At 49.8% G+C, this 24,496-nt stretch overlaps 1 non-coding gene across 1 annotated transcript; it reads right to left on the bottom strand.

Annotated features, from left to right (window-relative positions):
* Window positions 1–312: 312 nt before the first annotated feature.
* On the bottom strand, window positions 313–439 carry LOC123391828. The gene has a single exon (XR_006606543.1). It is a non-coding gene; the product is annotated as a small nucleolar RNA SNORA72 (small nucleolar RNA).
* Between the last annotated feature and the right edge of the window lie 24,057 nt (window positions 440–24,496).

The following is a 24,496-nucleotide window of genomic DNA, read 5'->3' as shown; positions in this document are numbered from 1 at the left end:
GTATCTCTCCATCTACCAATACTATACTGTCTTCATTACTGTGGCTTCATAGTAATTCTTAAAATCAAGTAATGGGAATCCTACAACTTTTTTCTTTATACAAAATTATTTTGACTATTTAAGTTTTCTTTGCCTTCCCATATAAATCTTACTTTTAGTTTTACGATTCATTTAACAGCAACTGGTAATCATCAAACTGGTCATGGTTATCCTCAAGTTATTACCCTAGCTGTGTTGTCATTTCTCAGGGTTGATCAGATAACCTAGGGTCAGACTTTCCTCACATAAGATGAATCATATGAATCAGAATCGGTTTGTCACCAGCATTTATAAAACCGAGGTAGAAAAAGAACTAGGTCTGGGAGCACGTGCATGGTCTTAATATAGGAAATCTTTAGCCTGGACGGAGCATTACAATTATTGAGCACCTACTTTGCAAGCACCAAGAAGGTAGTAGACGCTGTCCAAGGTGCTGCCCGTTTGCCACGTCCGCCCTTCTGGGAGCTCTTATTCCAAAAGAAAAGGGTCCCGAGACCTTGAATTTTGGAGTTGGATAGGCTTGTAGGCTCTGCTTTACCAGTCAGTGGAGGGTCTTAACAAGTGACTTGGCCTCAATTGCCTCCCCTGTGAGACGGGGCTAATTAGAACACCTAGGTTTTGAGGGTTGTTGAAGATTAACTGAGATGAGAGAAGTAAAGCACATGACACAAGGCTTGCTAAGCGCTTTGAAGCTTTTAGGGGTGATGATGATAATAAAATAGCACGCGCTCTGAAAGGCTCCCCCAGATGTTATCCTTGGCCTCAGGTCTACCTGGAATTTCCGGCAACGCAGCAGAGAGGTCCTGAGGCTGGCAGTTCTGAGAGTCTAACTCTGTTTCCCACTTGTCTGGTCCTTTGGGGCCATTTATTTCCTCGAGACAATTTTGATTCTGGGGTCTGAGAGTTGGTCCCAGGGCGCTGGGCCAGCGGCGCAATGTCAGAGCTATTCCAAAGGACCGAAAGGCCTCTCTTCTCCAGGCGCCCTCCTCTGCGCGGGGAGGTGGGCGGGGGCCGGGACGAGGGCGAGCCCCGCGTAGGCCGACTCCCTCCCTGCCCCGCGGCGGCCGACTTGCTCTATTTAGTTCCCTCCTCCCACCGGCTGGGTCTCCAGGTGCCTTCCTTTAATTAAAAGTCTTTAGCCTTCCGCGACACCGGCCCTCATTTGCATGGGATCCCTCCCTTTATGCAGCCTCGGTATCAGAGCGAGCCAGGAGGTTAACGAAGTGTCCTCGCACCGCGTCCCGGGACAGCCGGCTGAGCCGAGTGCCCCGTCCCCGCCGCGGCCCCCGGGGACTCCGCACGCCACGGGGTGGGGAGCTGCTGGCTTTCCAGCGGCTCTGGCTCGCCTGGCTGGACGCAGGCGGGAGCGGAGACGCCCGAGGCTTCCCGGAGCCGGCCCGGGACACGGCCCGGCCTCCCGCCTCTTCGTGCTTACAGCCCGCGTCCACTTCGGTCCTCGCAGCCTGGGCGGGGTCCTCTGCATCTCCGCAGCCTTCGGAGCTGCTCTGTACGCCTCGGAATCCGTGCGGAAGGCGGGTGTTTTCCAATCACCTGTGTTTGCCAGACACTGGTTCGTGGGGTACTTGCAGGGCAAGTCATGATTCCCGCCCCAAGGAGCCAAGAGCGGATCAGAAGAAAATTGTATTGGAGATTACGCAAAGAACGGTGATATCAAGGCAGAAGGTGGTTAGAAACTGCAGGAAGGCTTCACCTCAAGGGGCACTGGAGCTCAGAGGAAAGCAGGAAGTGAACTGACGGTTACTGCCAGCACCTTACAATTTAGGAGGAAGGGGAGGAGGAGGGGGGGAGGGGGGAGGGGAAGAAGGGGGAGGGGGGAAGGAGGGGGGAGGGAGGAGGGGGAGAGGGGAGGAGGGGGAGGCGGCGTCCACCCTGGAGTGACCAGACTCCTTCCCCTCCAGGTGCTTGTGGACCTGGGAAACTCTAGGTCAAGGTCTTTGCTTCTGAGCCCATAGTGGGCTCTACCTCATGGTTCTGGTTTCCTCAGCGGACTTGGAATTTTCTGTAGAACGTTCTCCAGTCTGTTCAGCGCCTCATCCACTGGAGTCACTCCGTCACCAGCACCCCCGATGTCTCAAGACCAGGGAGGTAAAAGCAGTCAGCCCTTTTTGCATAGCAGGCCCAATTCTTAGAGATAAGAGGAAATGCAGTGAGTGCGGCTCTGTCTTTGCTTCTGTTTTTACTCCTTTTCTCACACTGATTCCGAAGACCCCCCTTCTCCCAAATTCTGTGAACTAGTATAAATCTTCCTATTTAGGAATCCCATTTCCCCTTGTCATTGGACTTGGCAGACACCATGGGGTCCTGGAGTTACTGTGACTCTCTCCAGGCAGAGTGCCTGATACAGACTAGACAACCACGAAGAGACGGATGAATGGGTTCAGGATCCGACACAGCCTTCCGTGTTCAAGACAGAGGAGGCAAGAGACATGGACCATCATGGGGGGTGGTTAGAGCCCCTTGTTCACTGGCTTGTTTCCCCACCACCCCGTAGTCATCTGGGGTATAGACACCAGGCTGTTGTGCCATCAACCCCTCCTACAATACTTCAGGAAAAGGTAGGCAGCATTCCCACTCACTTTACCACAGGAAGCCTCTGGAACTGGGAGTTTGAAGGAGCCCTTTGCCTCCTGGAGCCAGCCCAGCCCAGCTCAGCCCAGAAGACAGTCAGCTGACAGTACTCCAGGTCCAGGAGAGGGCAGGGTGAGCTCAAGACTTACTTTAGAGGTGTGTTTTTAAGGCATTTTCAGGAGGGCATTCCCCTTCCCTACTAGCTGGGGGAGCACATGATACAGAAGTCTTCCATTAGCATTTCTCAGCTCTCCACCCCAAAGAGTGGTGGGCTCTCCCTTCTCCCTTGCCATGGGTGCTCAGGCAAATTGGGGGAGGTGGGAAGACTGCCGTGAGCAATGGCAGCAGTGAATACCTCCAGAACACTTTTCAAAAGCATTACGTCATATCATCCTGGTGAGCCATGGCTGATGTTGGTGTTGATCTGCCTCATGGGTCTGTCATATCCACGGTTGCCTAACTCCTGAGTATTGGGGCCAGGATATGACCAGAGACTAGAGCGGTTAGGAAAAGCCATCTAGAAAGCAAGTGGGGCCTGGAAAGGACCCTCACCTCTCCAGACTCTCCCAGGAAAGTGGAATCTTCTTGAACAGGACACTTGAAAGAACACCTTCCTTGAAATGGCCTCCAGTAGGTCTCTCCTCTAATTTGGACACTGCAACTGCAAAGATGTGTTAAAACACCAACATTTGTGATGAGAAGAGTGTGAAGTATGAACTGTAAGGCCCAACAGATGCCAGCAAGCACTGGGTCATTTGATAAGCTTGCTGTCACCTAGAAAGCAGAAAGCATGAGCCTCAGGGGATGCCCCCACAACTTGAAAGAGCTTTGGGAGGACTGGAGATGAGGAGGGAAGAAGACAAGGGTCTGAGCAATGAGGCTTGTGCTCTGAAGCATTAAGGGAGGGGAGGTGAGGGCTGGAAAAAAGACCTCCATGAGGCCAGATCCCGAGACTGCCTTGCTCCTTCTGTGTCCTCATTGCCTTGCATGACTTTGGGTACATGTAGGTTCTCAACAGATATTGGAAGTAGTAAATATTGGGGCACCTGGGTGTCTCAATCAGTTGGGCATCTGCCTTTGGCTTGATCCCAGGGTGCTGGGATCAAGCCCCACATTGGGTTCCTTGCTTGGTGGGGAGCCTGCTTCTCCCTCTCCCTCTGCCTGGTGCTCCCGCTGCTTGTGCTCTCTCTCTCTCTCTGTCAAATAAATAAATAAAAATTATTTTTTAAAAAGAGGAAGTATTAAGTATTAAATAAGGATGGATTCTATTTTCAGATTGGATCCTTGTGAGAGAGGATGTGGGGTGGGGTGTATGCTTGCCAATGTGCCTGGAAGCCCTCCTTTTCTCATAGTGCCTTGGCCGCATGAAAAAGAGAGACATTTCCTAAAAGGTTTAAGAAAGTGTCATTGATTTTAATGGTGATTGTACTGGCTTGGCCTGGGGGTGGATCCTGTGTGACTGGGCGCTGGCTTGGTAGAACATAGACAGTTCTTCACTGAGGAGGTGAAAGGAAAGGTCTGGGCAGGTCTAGAAGCTCAAGGAATGTTCTTCTTGTAGGAGGGAAGCTTGTCTCCACCTAGTGAAGACCTAATAACATCAGCAAGACCAACCCACGGTCTTCTTGGGTGATGTATCCATCTCTTTAGTTGCAAGTAAAGGCAGTTAATTTGGATCAGTTAGAATATTTTCACTGCCAAAGCAAGTAGAATTTCTTCTCCCTCCCTTTCCCCTCCCCCTTCTTCCTCCCTCCTCTGTCCTACTGTCTTCCTTCTCCTTCCCCTTCCCTCCTCCTCCTCCCCCTCCCTACTTCTCCTCCTCTTCCCCACTCCATAGTCCTCCTTCTTCTTTCTTGTAAATTGACTTCTTTGGGCTTTAAACCTTCCTCTAGCCCTAATACTTGGATTTGGTGATTTAACACATGAATTCATTCTTGGCATTTTAAGAGCAGCTGTGATCAAATCCTCAGAGGTAATGCTCCCAGCAGCTAGCATGGAGACATCTGGGATGCTCCTTTGAGTCCAGTAGATTCTTTATTCTGTTTTGGCTAGGCATTCTGGCTGAGAAGGGGGTCACGTGGCCTTTTCTAGAGACAAGTCAGGAAAAATGGTGGAGGCGGTGGACAATGGTTGAGGTTGGTGAGACTTACTTTTCGGAGTCAAAGAGAAAGAGAGAGAAGGCCTCCTCAGGCATGGAGTCTCTCTCCCTGCATTTCCTATCTGCGTGTGTATGTACACGGGTGTTCTTTCCATTTGCCATCTTTGAAGTCTGCAAAGGGTTAGAGGTTGGCGGGACCAGCACTGGTCAAATTCACAAGTTTTTTTCACTTCTAGCTCCTATTTCCTTCTGCGGAGTGGGGTGGGATACAGAACAGGCTGGGGGAGGGAGATGGGCAGCAAGCAGGACAAATCCCTGAGGACTAAGGCAAAGGGAAAAACAAGTCCATGAGAAGCTGGTCTGGATCTGTGAAAGTCTGAGCACCGCACATGTCCTTTTGGGATTCCCAGCCAGTGTCCATGGTGGTTTCTTCCCATTGAGTAGACTGCCTGTAAATCAGGTAGGGGCCACCAGGTGGGGAAGTGTCTGGATTACAACCTTGGACTCACATGATTTCCCATGAGTGTGGGTAACTGAGGAGGTAACAGGGTTTAACTATCATGATTAAAACTGTTCCTAAACACACAGACCAAAATATTAATTATTGAGATAGGACTCCTCCACCAGCAAGTGTTGTAAATTTAGGAAAGTTACTTAGTTACCACTAGTCTTTGCCGGGACTTTGTTGCTAAATCCCCTCTGAAATTCTAGGAGTCCCTAATACAAATTTCAAGATGGTTTATTGTACTTATCTTTGATTTTTCCTAGCTCTTTAGAAATGTGGGATCTCATCCCCCATTCCCCATCTCTTTCTTTCTCTCCCTCGCTTCCTTCCTTCTTTCCTTCTTCTCTCTCTTCCTTCCGTCTTATTGATTTATTTGAGAAAGAGAGAGGAGGGAGGGGCGGAGGGAGAGGGAGAGAATCTCAAGCAGACTCCATGCTGAGCGTGAAGCCCAACTTGGGGCTCGATCCCAGGGCCCTGAGATCACGACCTTAATCGACTGAGCCACCCAGGCACCCCTTCATCTCTTTCTTTCTTACAGGCTCCTTCAGCTCTGTCTCTTTTAACATCGATAACCATTCCACATCAATTTCCTCAACTTCTTTCTGCTTTATTTATAAGGTGTCTCTCTCTCTCCACTCATCCATTCTCCCCCTTTCTCTGGTGTATTAGTGTACTTTCTTGGATTCCTTCAACTGCCTCCTTTCTCTTGTTTGGAGCACATTCCACCCTCCTACTTCAAGACTTGATTCCACTGTGAGATTTGTCATGTTGGTGGAAGAAGATTGAATGTTGATAATCCAGATGTTCAGGGACATTTGCTTGCTATTGGGTCAGTCTTGATTGGTGGGAAATGAAACACTGGAGGAGGATGGTCACATAAATTCTCCCATCTCCTTTTAGGGGATACTCTACTGAAGGTATGGTTTAGTTCTTGCAACCCTTGCAACCAGCATGCTAAGTGAACGTGTCTGTGAGTGAGCTGCTGTGTGTTTTCCCAGTTTGTTGTCAAGTTTCCAGCAGCACGGTCACACATTTCAGCACAGTGCTTCACCCCTTCTTCTGCCTTACTTTCATCTTCTCTTAATGCACACTGTACTGGCCTTGCACCTTTCCGCCAGGTAAAGGATCACATCTTCAATCCTTGCCTCAGGCTCCGCTTTCTATAGGATCAAGGCTGAGATAGTTGGCGTTACAAGACAGTGCCCACCTTCCTTCTCAGGACAGTTCTCTCACTTGGGTTCTCATTTCAAATTTCTTTTTGCCTCCTCTGTGCTTCATTAACCATTCTTCAATTTCTTTTTTGAGATACAATCAACATATACATTTTTCTGTTGTTTTGAGTTTCCTATTTCTTCCTCTTTATGGATTCCTTTCTCTTAGTCTCCAAATGTATTCAAGTATTTCCATGAAAGATAAACATTCCCTTTACTAAAAGTGCTTAATTGCATCTCTTCACGAACAGATTTCTTATGAAGTTGTATTTACTGCCTTTATTAGTTTTCTAGGGCTGCTATAACAATGTAGCACAAATTGGGTGGGCTTAAGGCAATAAAAAGGTGCTTTCTAATGGTCCTGGAAGCTAGAAGCCTGAAATCAAAGTGCTGGCAGGGCTATGTTTCCTCTGAAGCCTGGAGAGGAGGATTCTGCTTTGCCTCTTTCAGGTTCCTGTAGCTCCAGGTGATCCTTGGCTTGTGGCAAAGTCACTCCAACATCTACCTTTATCTGCAGGGACTTGGGGCCCTGTGTGTTTCTTTGTCTTCGCAGGGTGTTCTCCTCTCTCTTGTAAGGACATCAGTCATATGGGATTAAAGGCCTGTCCTAACGACCTCAACCTAATTACTTTCACAAATACCCCATTTCTTTAATAAGGACACATTCACGGATGCCAGGATCAGGATTTCAATATCTCTTTGGGGGGGGGGGTGCACAATTGAACCCATAACATGGCGGGAAGGTCTTTATTACCAACACATTCCTTGACTTCTATAACTGGGTTCCTCTCCATATTTTGTTACTTGTAAACCTTCTGGTAAAGGTCACCAGTGTCACATTCAATGGCTTTTCTCAGTCCCAATCCTTGTGACAGACTTGTGTTTTTTGTCACGGTTACTATTTCCCTCCTCCCTAAACCCCTCAGCTCACCTGACTTCTGGGTCGTTGTGCACATCTGGAGCTCCTTCTGTCTTCCATATTGTTCTGCATGCGACTTCTCTGGTTTTTCCTTCTCACCCCATCTCCAGTTCATGATGCATTTTAATGTTGGGGCCCTGGTCATATTCTCTTCTTTCAACACACTCTCTCCTCTGGCCTACTCCCAACCTTCACGCTTCAGTGCTCTCTTCTAAGTAGATAACAAATATATATCTCTCGTCCAACTGTCTCCTGAGCTCAGGGCGAGCATTGCCGCTTGGAAATCATGGAAGGGCCTCAAAGGTAATATATCCCAAGCACAACAGATTGTCTTTACACACACACCCCGATCAAAGAAACAACTTGTTTCTCTTCTTAGCTTCCCTTTTGCTCATAACACCGCCATACCCTCCCATTCTTTGTTTTCAGGTATCCATGTCCATCTTTGTGAAATTGTTCTGAGACGTCAGGGAAGACCGTGGCATTTCGAAGGTGGACAGGCTCCCGCCGAAGTGAGTGGGAACTGTCCAGTGAGATGTGCCTTACTGCCACTACTGTGGACCCAGATTTAGACACAGGCTGTGAAGGCTGGGGGAGGTCTGGTGTGTACCTGATTCTGTAGGCTAGGAGCTCATGGCAACAATAGCAAAAGTATATGGAGCAGCCATCTTGGGAATGTGGATACTTCTGGGCCTGGTTTCAGGTGTAGCGAAGCCCAGGGGCACCTTCTCACTCATATGCTGTTGGTTTTGGAATGTATGACTTTCACATGAATTCTCCCTTTTTTCAGAGCCACTGGTGGGGAGTCTTACACATAGCTAGCTTCTCATAAATGTGGTTGAATAATGGAATTTGCCTGGTGCTTATCTCAGCCATAAACCCCAATACACTTGCACTCAAGGATCTGTAAATAAGCAGCTGATGCTGCTTCTCGGCAGCTCAGCTCTCCACAACCTTCCTTCCCAGCACAGGCAGATGGCATAATAGTGACTGTAGTTAAGATTCAGGGCTGGAGTGGACTGCAGAGATGAACCTGCTTCAATCCCTTCATTCTGTGGACACTCTGAGACACCGAGGGACTTCCCCAGGGCCCCCTGTGTGGTCCCCTTGCAGGCCGTCTGCATGATTTACTCACTCCATAGGGCAGTGGCAGGCCGAGGGGTCTTCTCCCAGCTCACCTGCTTGCAGTGTGTTGGTGGGAGTGCAGTCCCCTGGCACACTTTCACCCAGCGACATCCACCCGCAGTACCGTGGAATGCTGCCCGGCAGCCCAGCATCTTGGGATAACTTAGGGATATTGTCCCGATGAGGGCGGATCCTTGGGTCTGGAAGGCTCAGCAGAGGGAGGAGAGAAAGAGAAGGAGTGTTCAGAGGTAGTCCAAGTGCACGTTCTGTTCTTCACCTGTTGGGACCTTATAGCCTCTTTCGACAAAGGAAGCCTTGCTGGTTAGCCGAGGACCGGTATCAGTCATGTATTTAGTACCTCATTAGAGAAAGCCTGTTACTGTGCCTTGTCTTAATGTAGTAGTAGTTTATACATTATAGGGCAGAATAGTAATGCAGGTTTTATCTTATGCTGACATTTAATTTAACTTATTTTATTCATAAGTGTGTGTGCATTGGGGCGGCAGGGAGTGAGGATGTGGTGGAAGCCCAGACATGGCCTGAGGTCCAGGTTGCTGACGGCTCCAGGAGACACTGCATGGTCTGGGAAGGCCTTTGGAATCTGGGCTGTTTGTTTACAGAGCTCATGAAGGGGCTCCAGGCTGCAGGACATGTCCAGGCAAGGGGGAGGCAGGCCGCAGACATTGCAGAGGGCTGGGGACCCCCATCTCCCTAACATTCAGGTCTCCCATGTCACACAAAGTCTTCTCAGCCTAGGTGTCCTGTTCTCTGACACTTGATACCACTGCAAACGGGCTAACTGGGCAATGGTCACACAGGCTCTGGGGTCAGACCACAGAAGGAAATGGAGGTTTAGTGAGGAGTCGGTCACACAAAGTCCCAGGAGGACTGTAGTCGCAGCAGAGGCAAGATAGACACTAGACTCCCCGAGCCCATGTCCACCCAGTGGCTGCCTTGTCATTCCCCTTAGCCCGCTATCTGTTTCCCCATCCCAGAGAGCAGTGCCCATCTGCTGATTGGGCCCATTTCCTCTAGCTCTGTGCTGGAGATAAAGTAAGCAGTGAATCTGCTCCATGCCAGACACCTGCTGGGCACTAGCTCCTCTGATATCAAGGAGCCTTAGTTCAGTGAAGCTGCAGAGTGTCCTCGAGTCACCCAGCTACTTGCTGGCTGCTGGAGGACTCAAGGAGGGCCTCCCTGAGCACTGTTCCCCCAGCCCCCACCCTCCGCAGCCCTCAGATGCAGATCTCTGCAGCCCAAGCTGAGATCTCCCTCCGTGCCAGCCCCTCCACCCCGACCAGCTCACCTGGGCAAGCGAGTGGGAACTGCACGGCTGGCGAGTGATACATGGCAATCGTCGCCTCCTGCCTGACAGGCGGAAGATAAACAGCTCCCCGTTAAATCTCACTTAATGCTGATATTTATAAATTTATTCAGCTTGTGTTTACTGAATCGAGAGAATGCCTAATAACATAACGTGCTTCATCTCACATGTTCCTACTAATGAGAATGCAAGTATTGCTTAATTTTTTTTTTAACATTTCATTTGCTTTCCATTCCCCCCCTCCCCGCCCCCTGCCTCCTCTTGTTGTTGTTGGTTCAGATTTTAAGCTGTTGCCAAACTCTGGAAAGTTCCAGCTTCTTGGATGCGAGTGAGGAGAGGGGCAAAGTAGGCCTGGGTCTGTAGTGGGAGCGAGCTCTGTCCCCACCTGCACTTGACCCAACAACATTTGGTGCGCAGGGATTTTTGTGGGGGAGGGGGTTGGTTGGGCAAAAGCAGGGGCCCCGTGGAGGACGAATGAACCTGCTGCAATGTGGGGAGCTGAGTGCTTTGGGTCAGAATTGGTGGTGTTTTGAAGTTTCAGGACAGGGAGGTTAGGGCAGCGAGCAGTGGGTTAGTGCCCTTGGCTTTAGAGAGACAAGGAGGATGGCCAGAACGACCAGAGGAACATAGACAACATCTGTGGGGTTGTGGTGCCGCTGTTGTGAATGTCTACATGTGGGCGAGTGTGAATGTGTGAGATGTAGGTGCGTGTGAATATTGTGTGTACGGATGAGCCTGTGTGAATAGGAGAGAGGGAGTGAGAGAGACTCCGCGGTTACCTCGGACTGGTCTGCTCACTGTGGGTTTGTTAAGATGAAGGCCTTCCCCTGGCTGTTTTATGACCCTCAGGTGAGCTGTGCTGGCCATTAGGGAGGGTGCCCAGAGCAGGGCAGGAAAGGTGACAGGATAAGCAAAGGGTGTTCAGAAATGCATTCTGGCAGGGGGCCCAGGGTAAGGAGAACTGGGCTGGGCTGGGCTTCCTTGGGGAGCGGCGTGTGGGAGAAAGGAGTGGGGTGGCAAGCTGCCAGGCCTGGGTGGCCTGGTAGACAGGGAGTCGAGAGGAGGCAGAACACCACGGAAAATTCTGGAATCAGGGTGGGGTGTACTGAGAGCTGGAGCTGGGGAGGAGGTAGGTGAAGCTGTCCCGGGTGGGGGTCGGTCGGGGGAGGCCTGGAAGGGGCGATGGCAGATGCACAGAGACAGGGAGAGGGAGATGAGCCTGTTTCAGAGGAACAGAGACAAGGTCTGGGATGTGGAAGTGGGGAACGGGGATGGGTGCAGGCCCCCCGGGGACCCCTGGCCCCGTCGTTCCCGATAGGTGGCTGCTGTCCGTTCTCTCCCAGCCCTGCCTGGAATCCTCACGCCGTCCAAACATGCTCCTTGTCTGTGTAGAGTTTTCCTTCTCCTTCTCCTTTCTAAGCAACCATCCCTACCATGGAACTAAAACATCATTTCTAGTTTGAAAAAATGTATCACCTTAAATATAAAATTTGAGTGGCATAATTTATACTTTGCTTTCTAGACCCAGTTATAGATAACTGAAGACACTCTCTTATTCAGCTAATGACCCCCTGCCCCATCCCTGGGCACTGGCTGGAGGAGAGACTGTCATGAAGGAGACCAGCACTCTGGCTCTGACCCTTGTGACCTTGGAAAGCCACGGGCCTCCTTGAGCCTCAGGACCTGAAGCTCCAGGCCCTCTGGTCCTATTCTGGGTGGCAGATTCTGGTCCAGGCATCACGTTCTGCTGGGCCAGCAGAGCAGGAGATGGGCCTGCCATGGCCTGTAGCAGCTCTAGAAGAGTGTTTTCTGCTTTTTTCTCATTTGAGAGGCAGGACAAGGCTGTCTTCCCTGAGGCCTGGCCTCTCAGGGGTTCTCACGCCTTTGGACATTATCTAGGAAGCTGGGACCACCACGGGAACCCACGGAAACCTGGGGTGAGGATGGAAGCCTCAGCTAAATGCCAAAAACCATTTCTCCCAGGGCAGGGCGTCGATAACACACCACGTTCCAGCTCTGCCCACCGCCGGCTTTGTGCCCCACCCAGAGTCCTCTCCCCCCCGTCCAATTAAAAGTGGGTTGTCATCAGATGACCAAGAAAATCTTTCTAGCTCTATCTGTGGCCTAATTCCACAGCCACCAGCTCTAAGTCACGGTGTCCTCACCTCTACTGCCCAGACCCACGGGTGGAGCCGCACAGGGCTGGAGACGGACCAGCACATTCTCCACCTAGGTGACTTCCCTGAGGGTTGGGGGATGGGCAGGTGTCATGGCCATCAGAGGTCTTGGGTAGCACTATTTTTCCAGTGAGTGGAGAAGCCCCACGCCAGCCTATATCACTCCCTTCTGCTGCCAGTCCCCAATTCAGTCCTTTCCACATGCAGCTTGTGTCCCTGTCTGTCTACGCTCATACCTCTGAGGCGCCTAAGGACAGTCAGCCATCCCAGGCTCCTCTCTGCTCTACAACAACAGCGGGAACTTCCTCCTGAACCCCCACCCCCAATGCCTCCCTCTGGGCCCAGCTCTGTTTGGGGTTCCTTCAGGAGGAGGGGGAGGGGGACAGGGGCTCATCCCTCTCTTTTGTGCTGCCTCTCCCTCCCACTTCCGCTCCCCTTGCTGCCCCGGGTGACCTTTCACCCCTCCCTTGGATGTCCCTCAAAGGCAGCTCCTGTGGTTAATAACTTCGGCTGGCAGCCCCACACAAAGCCAGGGCCGGAAACCATTGTCCGGGGGACAATGGCCGAGCAGCCCAATAATGAGGCGGCCACAGTGTTGTCTGACATCCTACGTTGCCCTGGCAAAGGAGGAGGGGCAGTGGGGTTCGCCATGCCCGCGCCTCCTGGAGTTGAATTATTCCCCTTGCGCAAGGAGGTTCCTTTCTCTGAGGAGACACCAGGCACCTGTAGGCTCCAATCCCCCTCGTTTCCTATGATTGCATGCTGGGTACTTGTCATCCAGAGACACCCCTCCCAGCCAGTACACACCACCCTGGCTCTGGCTCCCTTTTCCACTCCCAAGTCCAGAGTCAGAACATCACATGGTTTAGCAATGGATTGGTTCCGGCAAATACATCAGGGAGCAAAGTTGACAGTCCGCGGCCTGACGGGGGGCATGGGGTACGCTGTAGAGTGTGTGCTCTGGAGCCCATGCGGCTGTGGGTTCAAGGTTTCCCTCCTCCTGTGCTAGCTGTGTGACCTTTGGGAAGAGGTTTGACCTCTCTGAGTCTCTGCTCATTCATTTCTGAAAGCAGTGGTGGGATGAGAGCCAAGAGGAGGGCCCTGGAAAGTCAGCTCAGAGGTGAGTATGTGTGACCTCTGGCAGTTGCCTTGCCCTTGCTACTCTTGCGGGGGTGGATGGGGGTGGTTTGGGAGGGCTTGGACACCCCTATCCCCCACCCCCTGCTGTGGGAGTAGCTCTGCCTCAGTTACAATTGTACTTCTTTTCATGTGATCCCCCGTCTTGTGTTCCAAACCAGATTGTGAATTACTTGGGGATATAATGTGTCACGTGCTGTTCCTCTGTCTCTCCCACTTCGGCCCTCAGCGCAGGGCTGGGTACTGGGGTGGGGGGGATGGCGGGGATCCTGGTGAAGCCATGAGTATTGGTTGCTGATACTTGCAGAAGGCGCTCAAGTGCTGGTCGGCTCAGATGCCCACTACACTTACCTGGACAGGGGTACAAACTACCCAGGGATTCTGACCTAATTAGAAGGGATTATGGGGGGTCGTATGCATGACAGGTGGGAGAGGCTTACCATACAGATACAGAAACACTGATTTGTATCCTCAGAGAACACGTCATCTCATGTTTACGACAGAGTACAGTCTTTCTCTAAGGGGAGAAATTCTCTATGTTGGAAGACATTCTGGAATGCAGTGTTCTTTACTATGGCTTTACAGTAAGCAAACATGGATTAGAGCAAGGGATAGGTTTCTTTTCAATCAACTTTATTGGGATATAATTTGAATATACTAAAAGACACCCACCGGAAGGGGACAGTTCCTGTGTTTTGACCAGTATGCGCATCTTTCTAACCACCGCCCCAGTTGAGATACAGGATAACCTGTCATCCCAGAAAGGTTCCTCGCAGACCCGAGGTTTTAAAGGCTTCCCAGGTGATTTTGTGGCTCAGCAGCATGTGAGAACTGTGGAGGCCTTCTTATACTTCTGCACACATGGCATCCTGGGGACTGGCTAAAGGCTGACTCAGTCCCAGGGTTGGGCCTGGGACTCTGCATCACTAACATGCTCCACCCACACTTTGAGACTCTGGCTCTAAGTCCCCCGTTTTGCAGATGGGGAACTGAGGCTCAGAAGATGCATGTGAATGAGCTGCAAGCCCCAGTTTTGAAGCTCCTGGCCTCATGACCGTCATTCCCCATGGCCTCCAATCTTTCTCGTTTTTAGCTCAGCTCAAACTCTGAATCCCAGACAAGAGGCCTGAGCATGATGACTTGCCCCTTCTCTTCTCCTCTGGGTGTGGTCTGTCCCCTTGTCCTCTCCCACCTGCCCTGGGCCCACTTGTGTCATTCTCCTGGGAAAGACTTCCTTTGCTGCCTGCTTCTTCTGAATGATCGACCCATTCCCAGCAACTCCAACCTTTCCCAGTCCATTCTCTTCCTCAAGGTGCATCAATCCCACTTAATGAGCGTTTGTTAAGTAATAATAGCACTGGACCAGGCCTGATCATGCCCTTGAGGTGGAAGAGGAAAGCAGAAGCTATGATTAAGTTAACCAAGAAGGCAATTGGATACCAGAATTATTCAACTCAGCTGGGAGAGCCTTACCGATCCTCTGTATTTCACAGAGAATGTTTACAGGAAGCCATCATGGAGGCTCCCAGAGTAGACCTGGCAGGCGAGGAGGGATTTGAGAAAGATACTGGGGTTTGTGTTGCCGGGGCTGTGGGAAGTCAAGGCAGGGCATCCTGACTGAGGCAGGAAGGAGATACCCTGATGGAGGGATCCCCAATTCTTAAGAGATTGGGAAGAGATCCTATGCCCAGGCTGCTAGGAACATCATCACTGCTAGGACATGAATGGTGACAGGTGGGTTCCACTCTATCCAGGTCCCTTCTGAGCACGCTGTGGCCTACCCCCCAGGCTCCCCCAGTACAAATGAGGTGTGTTCCTGGGGTGGCCCGAGGATTAGGTCCTGTAAGCACTGGGACCTGGAAGTATTTGGTCTGGGAGGCCTGGGGGCCATGTTTAAACATTAGCCAGGCTATAACACTGATGTCATTAGTGCTGTGGAATTTGGAGAGAGGTAGGATTCAGTTCACCCTTTGGAAGAGCTAGGTTCTAACATGAATCCCCTAAGACAGACTGTGTCATCTGAAGAGGAAGGGATGTTCAGGCCCTGAATGTAGACAGCTGAGAATGGGTTGGGACAGAGATGTCTGGCTTCTAAGCTTCCTCGTCCGCTCCCAGAAAGCCTACCCCAGTAAGACAATCATCCTGGTGGCCTGGAGTCCATCTTCGTGTCTGAGCGGCAGCCCCCACTGCAATTCCCCTGTGACTACCTGACTGAGACATATTTCTTCCCAGAGGGTGATAGCCTCCCAGGACATATCCTCACCCAGAATTGAATGTTTCCAGGCAAGAGCACAGATGGCAGTATGGGTTTAGGAAAGAGGGAGGCACTGGGGTTCTACCAGGTTGCCTCTGAGGGAGCTTTAGCTATCTGAAAAAAATAGACCTGGAATTTAAATAAAAGGTCGGTGCTGTATGTGTAGAAATGAGGGTTAAAATAACAGAGTGAGGCTTGTCTAGGAATATCAGGAGGCTCCAGATGGCTATGGATTGAATGTCTTGTAGGGTTTTGGGGAGGAGAAAATGTGAGTGGAATTCGGCCGTGACCAGCTCTGGGAGTGGGTTCAGCCCTGCCCCGGCCAGCTGTGTGTCCTTGGGCATCCTGTGGGCAAGTTTCGCCTTCTGCATGAGAGTGAGATTGTCATCAAAAGATTTATGATTTCTTCCAGCTTAGATGCACTAGAATTCAGTGGTTTTAAGATTTCATTCAGCTTTCTGGTCCAGGAGGGGAAATCAGGGGCCATGCTGGAGGGCCTCAAATGAATGGTGGGGTCAGGGTCCAGTAGGGCCAGCCAGGGTTACACTGGGAGGGTTTGGAGTGAGAGGGGCAGCGGTGGATGATAAGGACAATTTGAGATGGGAAAGGAACACTTGGCTGTCCTCGGTCCCCTCGGTCAAGCATTGCAGAAGCCGGCTTGCCTGCCAACTGTCTGCCAGTCAGACTTGGAACGTCCCCACAGGACCTCACAGGGGTTGTCTGGTCCATGTTCCACAAAGCAGGAACAACTGCTGGTTAATTATGCAGATGGGAGGTGAGGAACGCAGCTGTCTTTAGGGACGACTCATAAGAAGCTGTAACTTCTGCAATCGGCTGCTGGCCAAATGGAGGGGACGGGCTTCTTGAGTCCCTGAGGAATGGCTCCATGGGGTTGGTCCATCTCACGCCATGCCTGACCCTTGCTCTCTGCTGGGAGGGAAGTGCTCACTCCCTTGGCTAGCTTCCCTCAAGCGGGAGGGAAGTGGCAGACCGTGTGGGCTCCCGAGCTTTGGTCCTCTGCTCAGACTGTGTGGTTCACCTCTCCAGCTTAGACCCGCACTCTGGAAAAAGAGCCCAGACCTCAGCATGAATGCAATCTTAGGAGGCCACGAACAGCGGGAGAATGCTTCTGATCAGTAGACCCAAAGGATGCTGGGATACAGCCTTCAAAATGGCAAAGCCAGGGTATCAAATACCCCTCTCTTTCTGGGATCCCAAGGCAGTCTTTCCCACTGGTCCACGCTGACCTCAGAATATGTCTTAACCCAGCACTGCCATCAACGGGGTTGCTGACTTTGATGAACTCTTGACCTTCTCTAGACTAGAAGCTGAGTTCCAACACTAGTAATGCCTTTGATTGCCTTACAGGACCTCTGTCCTCTGGCAACTGCAGAGAATCATCTATAAATACCACTTTTGCTGGTGGACAGGGACAGGGCAGCCAACACAAAATCCCCGATGGTCCCCTTGTTACAATACCCACACCAAGGTAAAGCAACAAACCACTCTTTAAAAACTGATTATAAAAAGTTACTCTTTATCACTTTTCTACTTAATTTCCTACACCAGCCATTCAAAATCACATGGGCATTCATATAGTTTTGGTTGACAGTCCAGGAAATTGCATGTAGCAGATACTTAGACCAGGCACTTCTGAGGGAATGGGTACATGAATGAACGACGAATGAATGAAATTAGAGCCCTTCTAGTTTTTGTTAACATCGTCAATATTCTGCATTTTTTCCTGAAAACTTTAGCTTCCTTTTGAAAACCGCTATCAAGGGGATGTGCTGGTGATGAGCTCTTAACAGAGAAAAATTGTCCATCCCAGCAAGTTGCCCACCCTCTTTTCCTGGAAAGTGCATGTCTCTCAGGGAGGGGTTTTGCAAGAAGGCTGTGCCATAGGGCACTTGGGTGGCTTAGTGGGTTGTGTCTCTGCCTTCAGCTCAGGTCATGATCTCAGGGTTCTGGGATCGAGGCCCGCATTGGGCTCTCTGCTCTCTGCCTGCCTCTCTGTCTACTTGTGATCTCTCTCTATCAAGTAAATAAATAAAATCTTAAAAAAAAAGAAGAAGGCGGCTGTGCCATACCCCGCCGCACCCCAGGACAGCTGCTCCACATTCCTGTTGCCCCACATACTCTGAGTGAAATGTACTGGTCCTTAACTTTGTAAACTGACTTTCTGAACAACTATGGTCTATGGTTTTGCTGTCCATTCACACAACTCTTTCCTGGTAAGTTTTCTTTCCTTTGTGTTTGCTTTGACTTATTGTAAGATCAAGGTGCAGCTCCTGAGATGTTCTGTGGCAAAACATTCGGGTGTGTTGTGAGGTTTGAGGTCAGTGAATCACCAGGTGGCATGGGTGTGTACTCTGACCGCCGGGTAAAGGTTTGGCATTGGGGAGTAGCCTTCATATACCGAGCCAAAGAGGGCCATCGGCACTGCCTCATGGTTGCCCATGGCTTGCCGGTACTCTGGGTGACCCTGGGTTTAGTGGCAGTCTTCTCCCTCCCTTTCCTGCCATTCCTGGCTCCTGACTTGGGCTTCGAGGACATCATCCCCCCCAGGGTGGAAGGGTAGGGGAGACAGGCTGGTAGTATTGGGGGTGGGGTGGAGCGGAAAGAACTCTCCTTCTAGAAGGCATTAGATATATAGAGTCTACGAGGCTGGGCTGGAAGCTGTACTATGGAGCATTGGGCCCAATATCCTAACTTCCAAAAAGAGAAGATTGGACCCTGAAGTGGAAAGGGCATGTAACACTGATAAAGCTCAGTTTTGAGAAAACCAGGACTCCCGTCCAGGTGTCCTGACACCCCTGCTTGTCCCAGCGTCCCACGCTGCCCCAGGAAGGAAGGCGAACGCCAGCTGGAGGTCCCCTGAGAGCATCGCTGTCCCTTCTGAACCCCTGCAGTCATGAGATGGGCTGCACAAGCTGTGAAGAGGTTGAATTAGCCCTGGGGTTCTGGGAAAATGCCTTTTTATCATCCCATTTTTAAGGTTCTGGGTTCTGACAGAACTGGAAAATTTTGTGTGTTCAAAATAGTGTAAATATATTGATCATATTATTTAAGTCTTGAAAAGAATCTTGGGGGCAGGGCTCTTATTTCCAATGTATAGATGAGAAAACCAAGGGCCAAAGGTGGTGAGTAACTTGTCAATGTCACACAGAGAGTAAGTGGCCGGGGGCGGGGTGGTGGTGGTGGGTTGTACCGGCACTTGGAGCCATCGCTTGTGCACTTGCCAGTTACCTGAGACCTCCTACACAGATGGTCAGGGACAACTTCTCAGTGGGGGAAGAGAATAAGAGTTATGGTCTGTTTTAAATCTCATTTGGGCTTCCCATGGCCTGAAGTGGACATTCTGCTTCTTTCTGGGAGCTTTAGAGTTCAAGGACTGATGAGGGACGGGGTTCTTCTCATATATTGAAAATAGTAGAGTTTTACGGTCATACTAAGTTGGGTCTGAGGCCGCTCCTGTCACGTAAAGGCTGTGTGACCTGGGGAAAATTACTTAGCCTCTCTGAGCCTCTATTTCTTCGTATAGTTGAGCGTGTGGGAAGATTATTGTGGCATGCTTCTGGGCTCAGTGCCTGTGGAGGAAGGGAAGGAAGCAGGCTTGGGCAGAGGCAGAAGCCAAACTGGGATGTATTACCTGCAGAGCTCTGGAGTTGGGATAGCCCTGCAGAGTTGTTCCAGGCTGACCACCCCCTTAAAGCCCCAGATTGACCACTCACTAGATGTGGGCCGTGACCTTGGGTGAGTTGACTCTTTTCAGCCAAGCACAGTTCTGGAGAGGTCTGACAGCTGGCAGCTAAGTCCTTCAGTCTCAAAGGGAGACCAGGGCAGCACAGGACAGTATCCACCACAGCCCTCCGTGTGTGTTCCTGGATTAAATGAAACATCTGGAGTGTACACACAACGTCAGAACTAGAACAGAGACAGTGCCCGCTGAATCAGTTCCTTCCCCTGCCACCCCTCATCACCCCACCTCTTGCTCTTGGTGAAGGAACCTTTCAGGTAAATCTACAGGGGGCAGAATCCATAGGCCCCACGGACAGCTCCGAGCACCAGAGAGGAAAGGCCTCCCTGGAGAACCTGCTTGCATTCTGGCTGACCAGCTGCAGGGTAGTGGGAGGGTGTTCGAGTGCCTGGGTGTCTCTGCCAAATAACCAGGAAGCGCCCCAGGATACGATCCACGCCTGCTATTCCATTCTCACTTCCCAAATTGTTCCTTGGCTTGGTGTTGTAGGTCACCAAGCCATGGGTGTTGGCTTCAGCATATACAACATACGTGTTTGAGATAATGAAATTAACATATAGGGTGTGATAAGTAACCACAGTTATTATAAGCTTCAGTGCAACCAGACCTATGTTAGAACCGTACAAACTGGGGCGCTGAGTGGAGCCCCCCATACACAGCCTCCTACTATCATGAAGCTTCTAGATCATTCTAGCATGGGAGGCAGAAGGAAGAGATCATTGTAGCGTGTGGAGAGGGACAGAGGCTGACACAGTGATAGTCACAGACACCTCATGCCAGCTATGATATGCTTGATTTTCTTTAATCCTGAGAGCCCCAGTGGTGGGTGCTGCTCTTATCTATCTCAAACAGATTAGGGACTTGGGGGTCAGCCGCAGACTAAGCTGACCCAGCTCCTCATTGACAGAGCTGCTCCCCACCCCCACCGACATCCAGGAGTCTGCCTCAGGCCAGCACTTGCTCTAATGCCTTGCTCCTCAGTGAGAGGTCTCCATTTTGGGGGGAAAAGAAGGGGGATCTGGGCATCCTAGAGCAAAAGGAAAAGCAGGATTGCAAAGAGGAAAAATGGCTTGCCGGCCCAAAGAAGGACTCCAGGGGATGGCGACCCTCTCCTGAAGTGGGGGTGTAGGATGAGGGGCAGATGAGAAGTCTCAGACTCAGGTAACTTCAGGAGTTGAAATGAGTTTGTGAAGAAGGCTGTGGATCTTTTTCCCCAGAGACCCCTACAAATAGGCCACAGCAGCCATCAGGGGCGATAATCAGTGGTTCGCTGCTCATCAGAAACCAGGGTGGGCTCAGAAAATACAGGCCAGGGTCAGCTCAGCTGTCCCACTTCTGGAAGGCCTGCTCTGCCAGACACAGGCTTAGGAAGGAGGGGAGCGGGGGTGGCTGGTTATTGAGGCATCTCACACTGCTCTTTTCTTCTTCTTAGGGAACTGCAAAGAGGGAATCTCCCCAGGGCATTAAAAACCAGCCTCAGGTCATTTACATAACATCTTAGAGCCCCACCTACTGTATACAGGCAGGTGTGGGCCTCCGCGCTCAGGAAGGGGCTGCTTCTTTTCTGGCAGAGGCTGTGGGTTCTGTGTTATGTGGAGTCCCTGTTGCCCAGAATCTGTGACAAGCCTGGGTAGGTGTGGACCACTGGAACTCCAGCCTCTTTTTAGTCCATCCTGATTCTTCCACCTGGAGAGGCCTGTTCTTTACTCTCACTTTTTCCTGACTTGTGGCTCCAGGCCCACAACTCTGCTCCTTGGTTATGGCCTGTTACCCCTCTGACTGGACCCTGGGTACCTAGGGCTCACCTTGGTTTTCCCTCTGTACGCATACCAGACTTACCAGTTGGGGCTTGCCCACTCTGGGCTCTGTGTGCAGTATGCCCTCAGATAAGGAATCCAGGCATGCACATGTCAGCCCCTGGACTGGGCTGGATGGCAGGTATAGGGGCTTAGAAGGAAGAAGGCTGCTGGCCATGCTCAGATCTGATACCTTACCCTCTCTCTGTCGTTCAGCTTGACTCTTCTCATATGCAAAGTGTCAATAGCCATTTCTACTTTTTTAAAAATTTAAATTCAATTAGCCAACATATCATTGGTTTCAGATGTAGAGTTCAATAATTCATCAGTTGTGTATGACACTGAGTGCTCATCACATCGTGTGCCCTCTTTAATCAACCTATTACTCACCCAATTACTCCATTCCCCCTACCCATCTCCTCTCCAACAACCCTCAGTTCGTTTCCTAGAGTTATGGTTTTTCTCCCTCTCTAATCAGATACTGAATACTTCCTATTTAGTTTTCCCTCCCTTCTTCTATGATCCTTATGATTCTTATGTTCCACATACGAAACCATATGATAATTGTCTTTCTTTGATTGACTTATTTCCCTCAGCATAATCTCCTCCAGTTCCAACCACATCAACATAAATGGTAAGTAGTCATTCTTTCTGATGGCTGAGTAATATTCTATTGTGTGTCTATATGCACCACATCTTCTTTATCCAGTCTTCTGTTGATGGACATTTGGGCTCTTTCCATAGTTTGCCTATTATGGACATTGCCGCTATAAACATTGGGGTGCAGATGCCCCTTCCGGTCACTACATCTATATCTTTGGAGTAAATACCCAGTAGTGTGATTGGTCGTAGGGTAGCTTTATTTTCAAGTCTTTGAGAAACCTCCATACTGTTTTCCAGAGTGGCTGCACCAGCTTGTATTCTCACCAAGAGTGTAGGAGGGTTCCCCTTTCTCCAAATCCTCACCAGCATCTGTCATTTCCTGACTTGTTAGTTTTAGCCATTCTGACTGGCGTGAGGTAGTATCTCATTGTGGTTTTGGTCTGTATTTCCCTGATGCCGAGTGATGTTGATCATTTTTTCCTGGGTCTGTTGGCCATTTGGATGTCTCCTTTGGAGAAATGTCCGTTCATGTCTTCTGCCCATTTCTTAGCTGGATTATTGTTTTTGGGGTGTTGAGCTTGATATCTTCTTTATAGATCTTAGATACCAGCCCTTTGTCTGACTTGTCATTTGCAAGTATCTTCTCTAAATCCATAGGTTGCCTTTTAGTTTTGCTGACTGACTGTTCCCTTTGCTGTGCAGGAGCTTTTTATCTGGATGAAGTACCAGTAGTTCATTGTCATTTCTACCTTGTTATGGCTCTGTTTGTCAAGGGCGTGGCTCGTGCTGTGGATATCCTCAGTGGAAAATGGCTTCCATAGTTGCATTGCACTATGAATTCTATGAAGCTCTGAGTGCATGCTCCTTTGAGAGCTGGATGATAAGGAGAGGTGCTGAGACAGGGAAAGCCAGCTGTCCCAGAGACAGGCAGATGTGTGATCCAGGGACAGAGGTGGAAACAAGTTCTGGGACATATCACTACAGTTGCAGGCTTTGCATACACTTCATTCTTTATCATGGGCCCCTCCGCGCTTTGCTGCTGGGAGTTCACTCCAGGTCAGTTTGGGAGCTCCTTATAGACTCCAGGCCAAAAAAGACCTGATATTACCAGTCCCCTTTTAAAATCTGAGGGGTCTTACCACCAACAAATCTCCATGATTACCAGTTTGTTTCCAACTTCTCTCGGAAGTTAGGATGAAAGTCACAAAAGAGCCCTGCAGTGGGAACATTTTGCATAGATATAATCTATAAATCCTTAGAATTCCCTCATCAGCCACTCCCAGTGTAGCTAAGATCCTGCACAACTACAACAAAAGGAACCATCATATCATACTGTTGCTATGTTAGTCATTAAACAATGCACCTAACAGTTGGATGTCCTGTGTTTGCATTTTCCCTGAATGTTGACCTCTTGAAGAAGTAGAAATCGAGGGAGGCTGAAGGTGTAGACTTTTGTGGGGACTCTGGAGAAGGATGTGTGAATGTTCAAGGACTTTTGAGGTTGGAGGCTCTGTTTCTTTATGACATCTAATTCCACTCTCCCTCTCATTGATTCAGACGAATCACTTGAGCACTGCTCTTGCATTTATCAGTCATGATTAAGGTCAATTTTTGGCTCACAAATAAAATGACTACAGGGAGAAGGAGGTAAGAGAGGGATGTATGATAAGGGAGAAAAGCAGATGTGAGGGGAAGGGGAGCATACAGATTTCTTTAAAGACCAAACAATAGCTGACACTATAAATAAAACAATAATCTGAGCCTGGCATTAAGGGACACTCTCACGGGTAGGCCAGTGGTGGGCAGTGGGCAGCTGGCAGATGGGACGGAATATTGGTGAGGCCAGAATTTTATAATTTGAGATTATATGTTCCTAAAGGTAAGAGTCATGTGCTGGGGGGTGGGGAGAAGGCCTAGTAATGGAAGGAGTATGCTATTCTTCTCTTAATCACTATTATTAGTAATAGCTGGGCGTTATCCCACTTTATATCAATTGATTGATTAGTTTATTCCTTGGTCCAACACCTAGTAATTGAGCTCTCAGGGTGTTCTAGGTCCTGGGGTACGGTGATGAGTTTAAACAGTCTCTCCTCTCAGGAGCATATAGTCCAGTGGAGGAAATAAACACGAGTGAAATCATCACATGAATGCATGCAAATCTGCATTGGTGATAAATGTGGTGAAACATGGTCTATAATGGAAGGATCTGACCCAGTGGTTTCTGCAGTGAGACTTCTTAAGGAAATGATGCTTGAACCAAGATCCAAAGGACGACAGGAGCCAAGTGGGCTGAGAATTAAGAAAAAGTGAGCAGGGTAGAGTGGGTAGCAGGTGCAGAAGCCCAGAGGTGGGAGGGAGCCTGGTAGGGATGAGGCTGCCCAGAAGGTCAGTGCTGATGGAATGAGGTGGAGAGAGACCAGGAGGAGGGAGGGGCTTGGGAGGTGGGCCCAGTTCAGGACTTACAGATGAGTAAAGTGAGACTCAGAGAGGGTAAGTGGTTTGAATGGTGTCACACAGCTCAAAAGAACAGTCCTCACAGCATGGGAAGCCGGTGACCCTTTAATGTTTTTCACATACTAGGTAGTTTGTTCAACATGAATACTTGGGGAAGACCATCTCATTATCACTCATTAAACCACTAACAATATTACGTATTGCTAATCAAGCATCTATAATACACATCTAACACTGTTACAGTGTCTTACATGAATATGAACCTTAATTACATATGTACAGCATAACCAGTCATGATCTGGCTTAACTTCCAAACGCGTTTCTGGAATCTTTCTGGTTAACGATACCACAAGAGCAAAACCAGGAAGTTTTCTGTTAAGCTGAAAGCAGCCTGGGCAGATTCTCACAGTGCAATCATCTGCAATGCTTTTTGTAGGTCATCATCACCCTTCACACCAGACATGTTTTAGAAAACTCATCTCTAAGTTGAAATCGGGCAACGCAGACC

The sequence above is a fragment of the Mustela putorius genome, unplaced genomic scaffold (assembly GCF_011764305.1).
Source record: "Mustela putorius furo isolate JIRA1106 unplaced genomic scaffold, ASM1176430v1.1 tig00000281_pilon_pilon_pilon, whole genome shotgun sequence".
NCBI lineage: Eukaryota > Metazoa > Chordata > Mammalia > Carnivora > Mustelidae > Mustela > Mustela putorius.
Note: the sequence above shows the minus strand (reverse complement) of the source record. Positions and strands in the feature narration are given on the sequence as shown.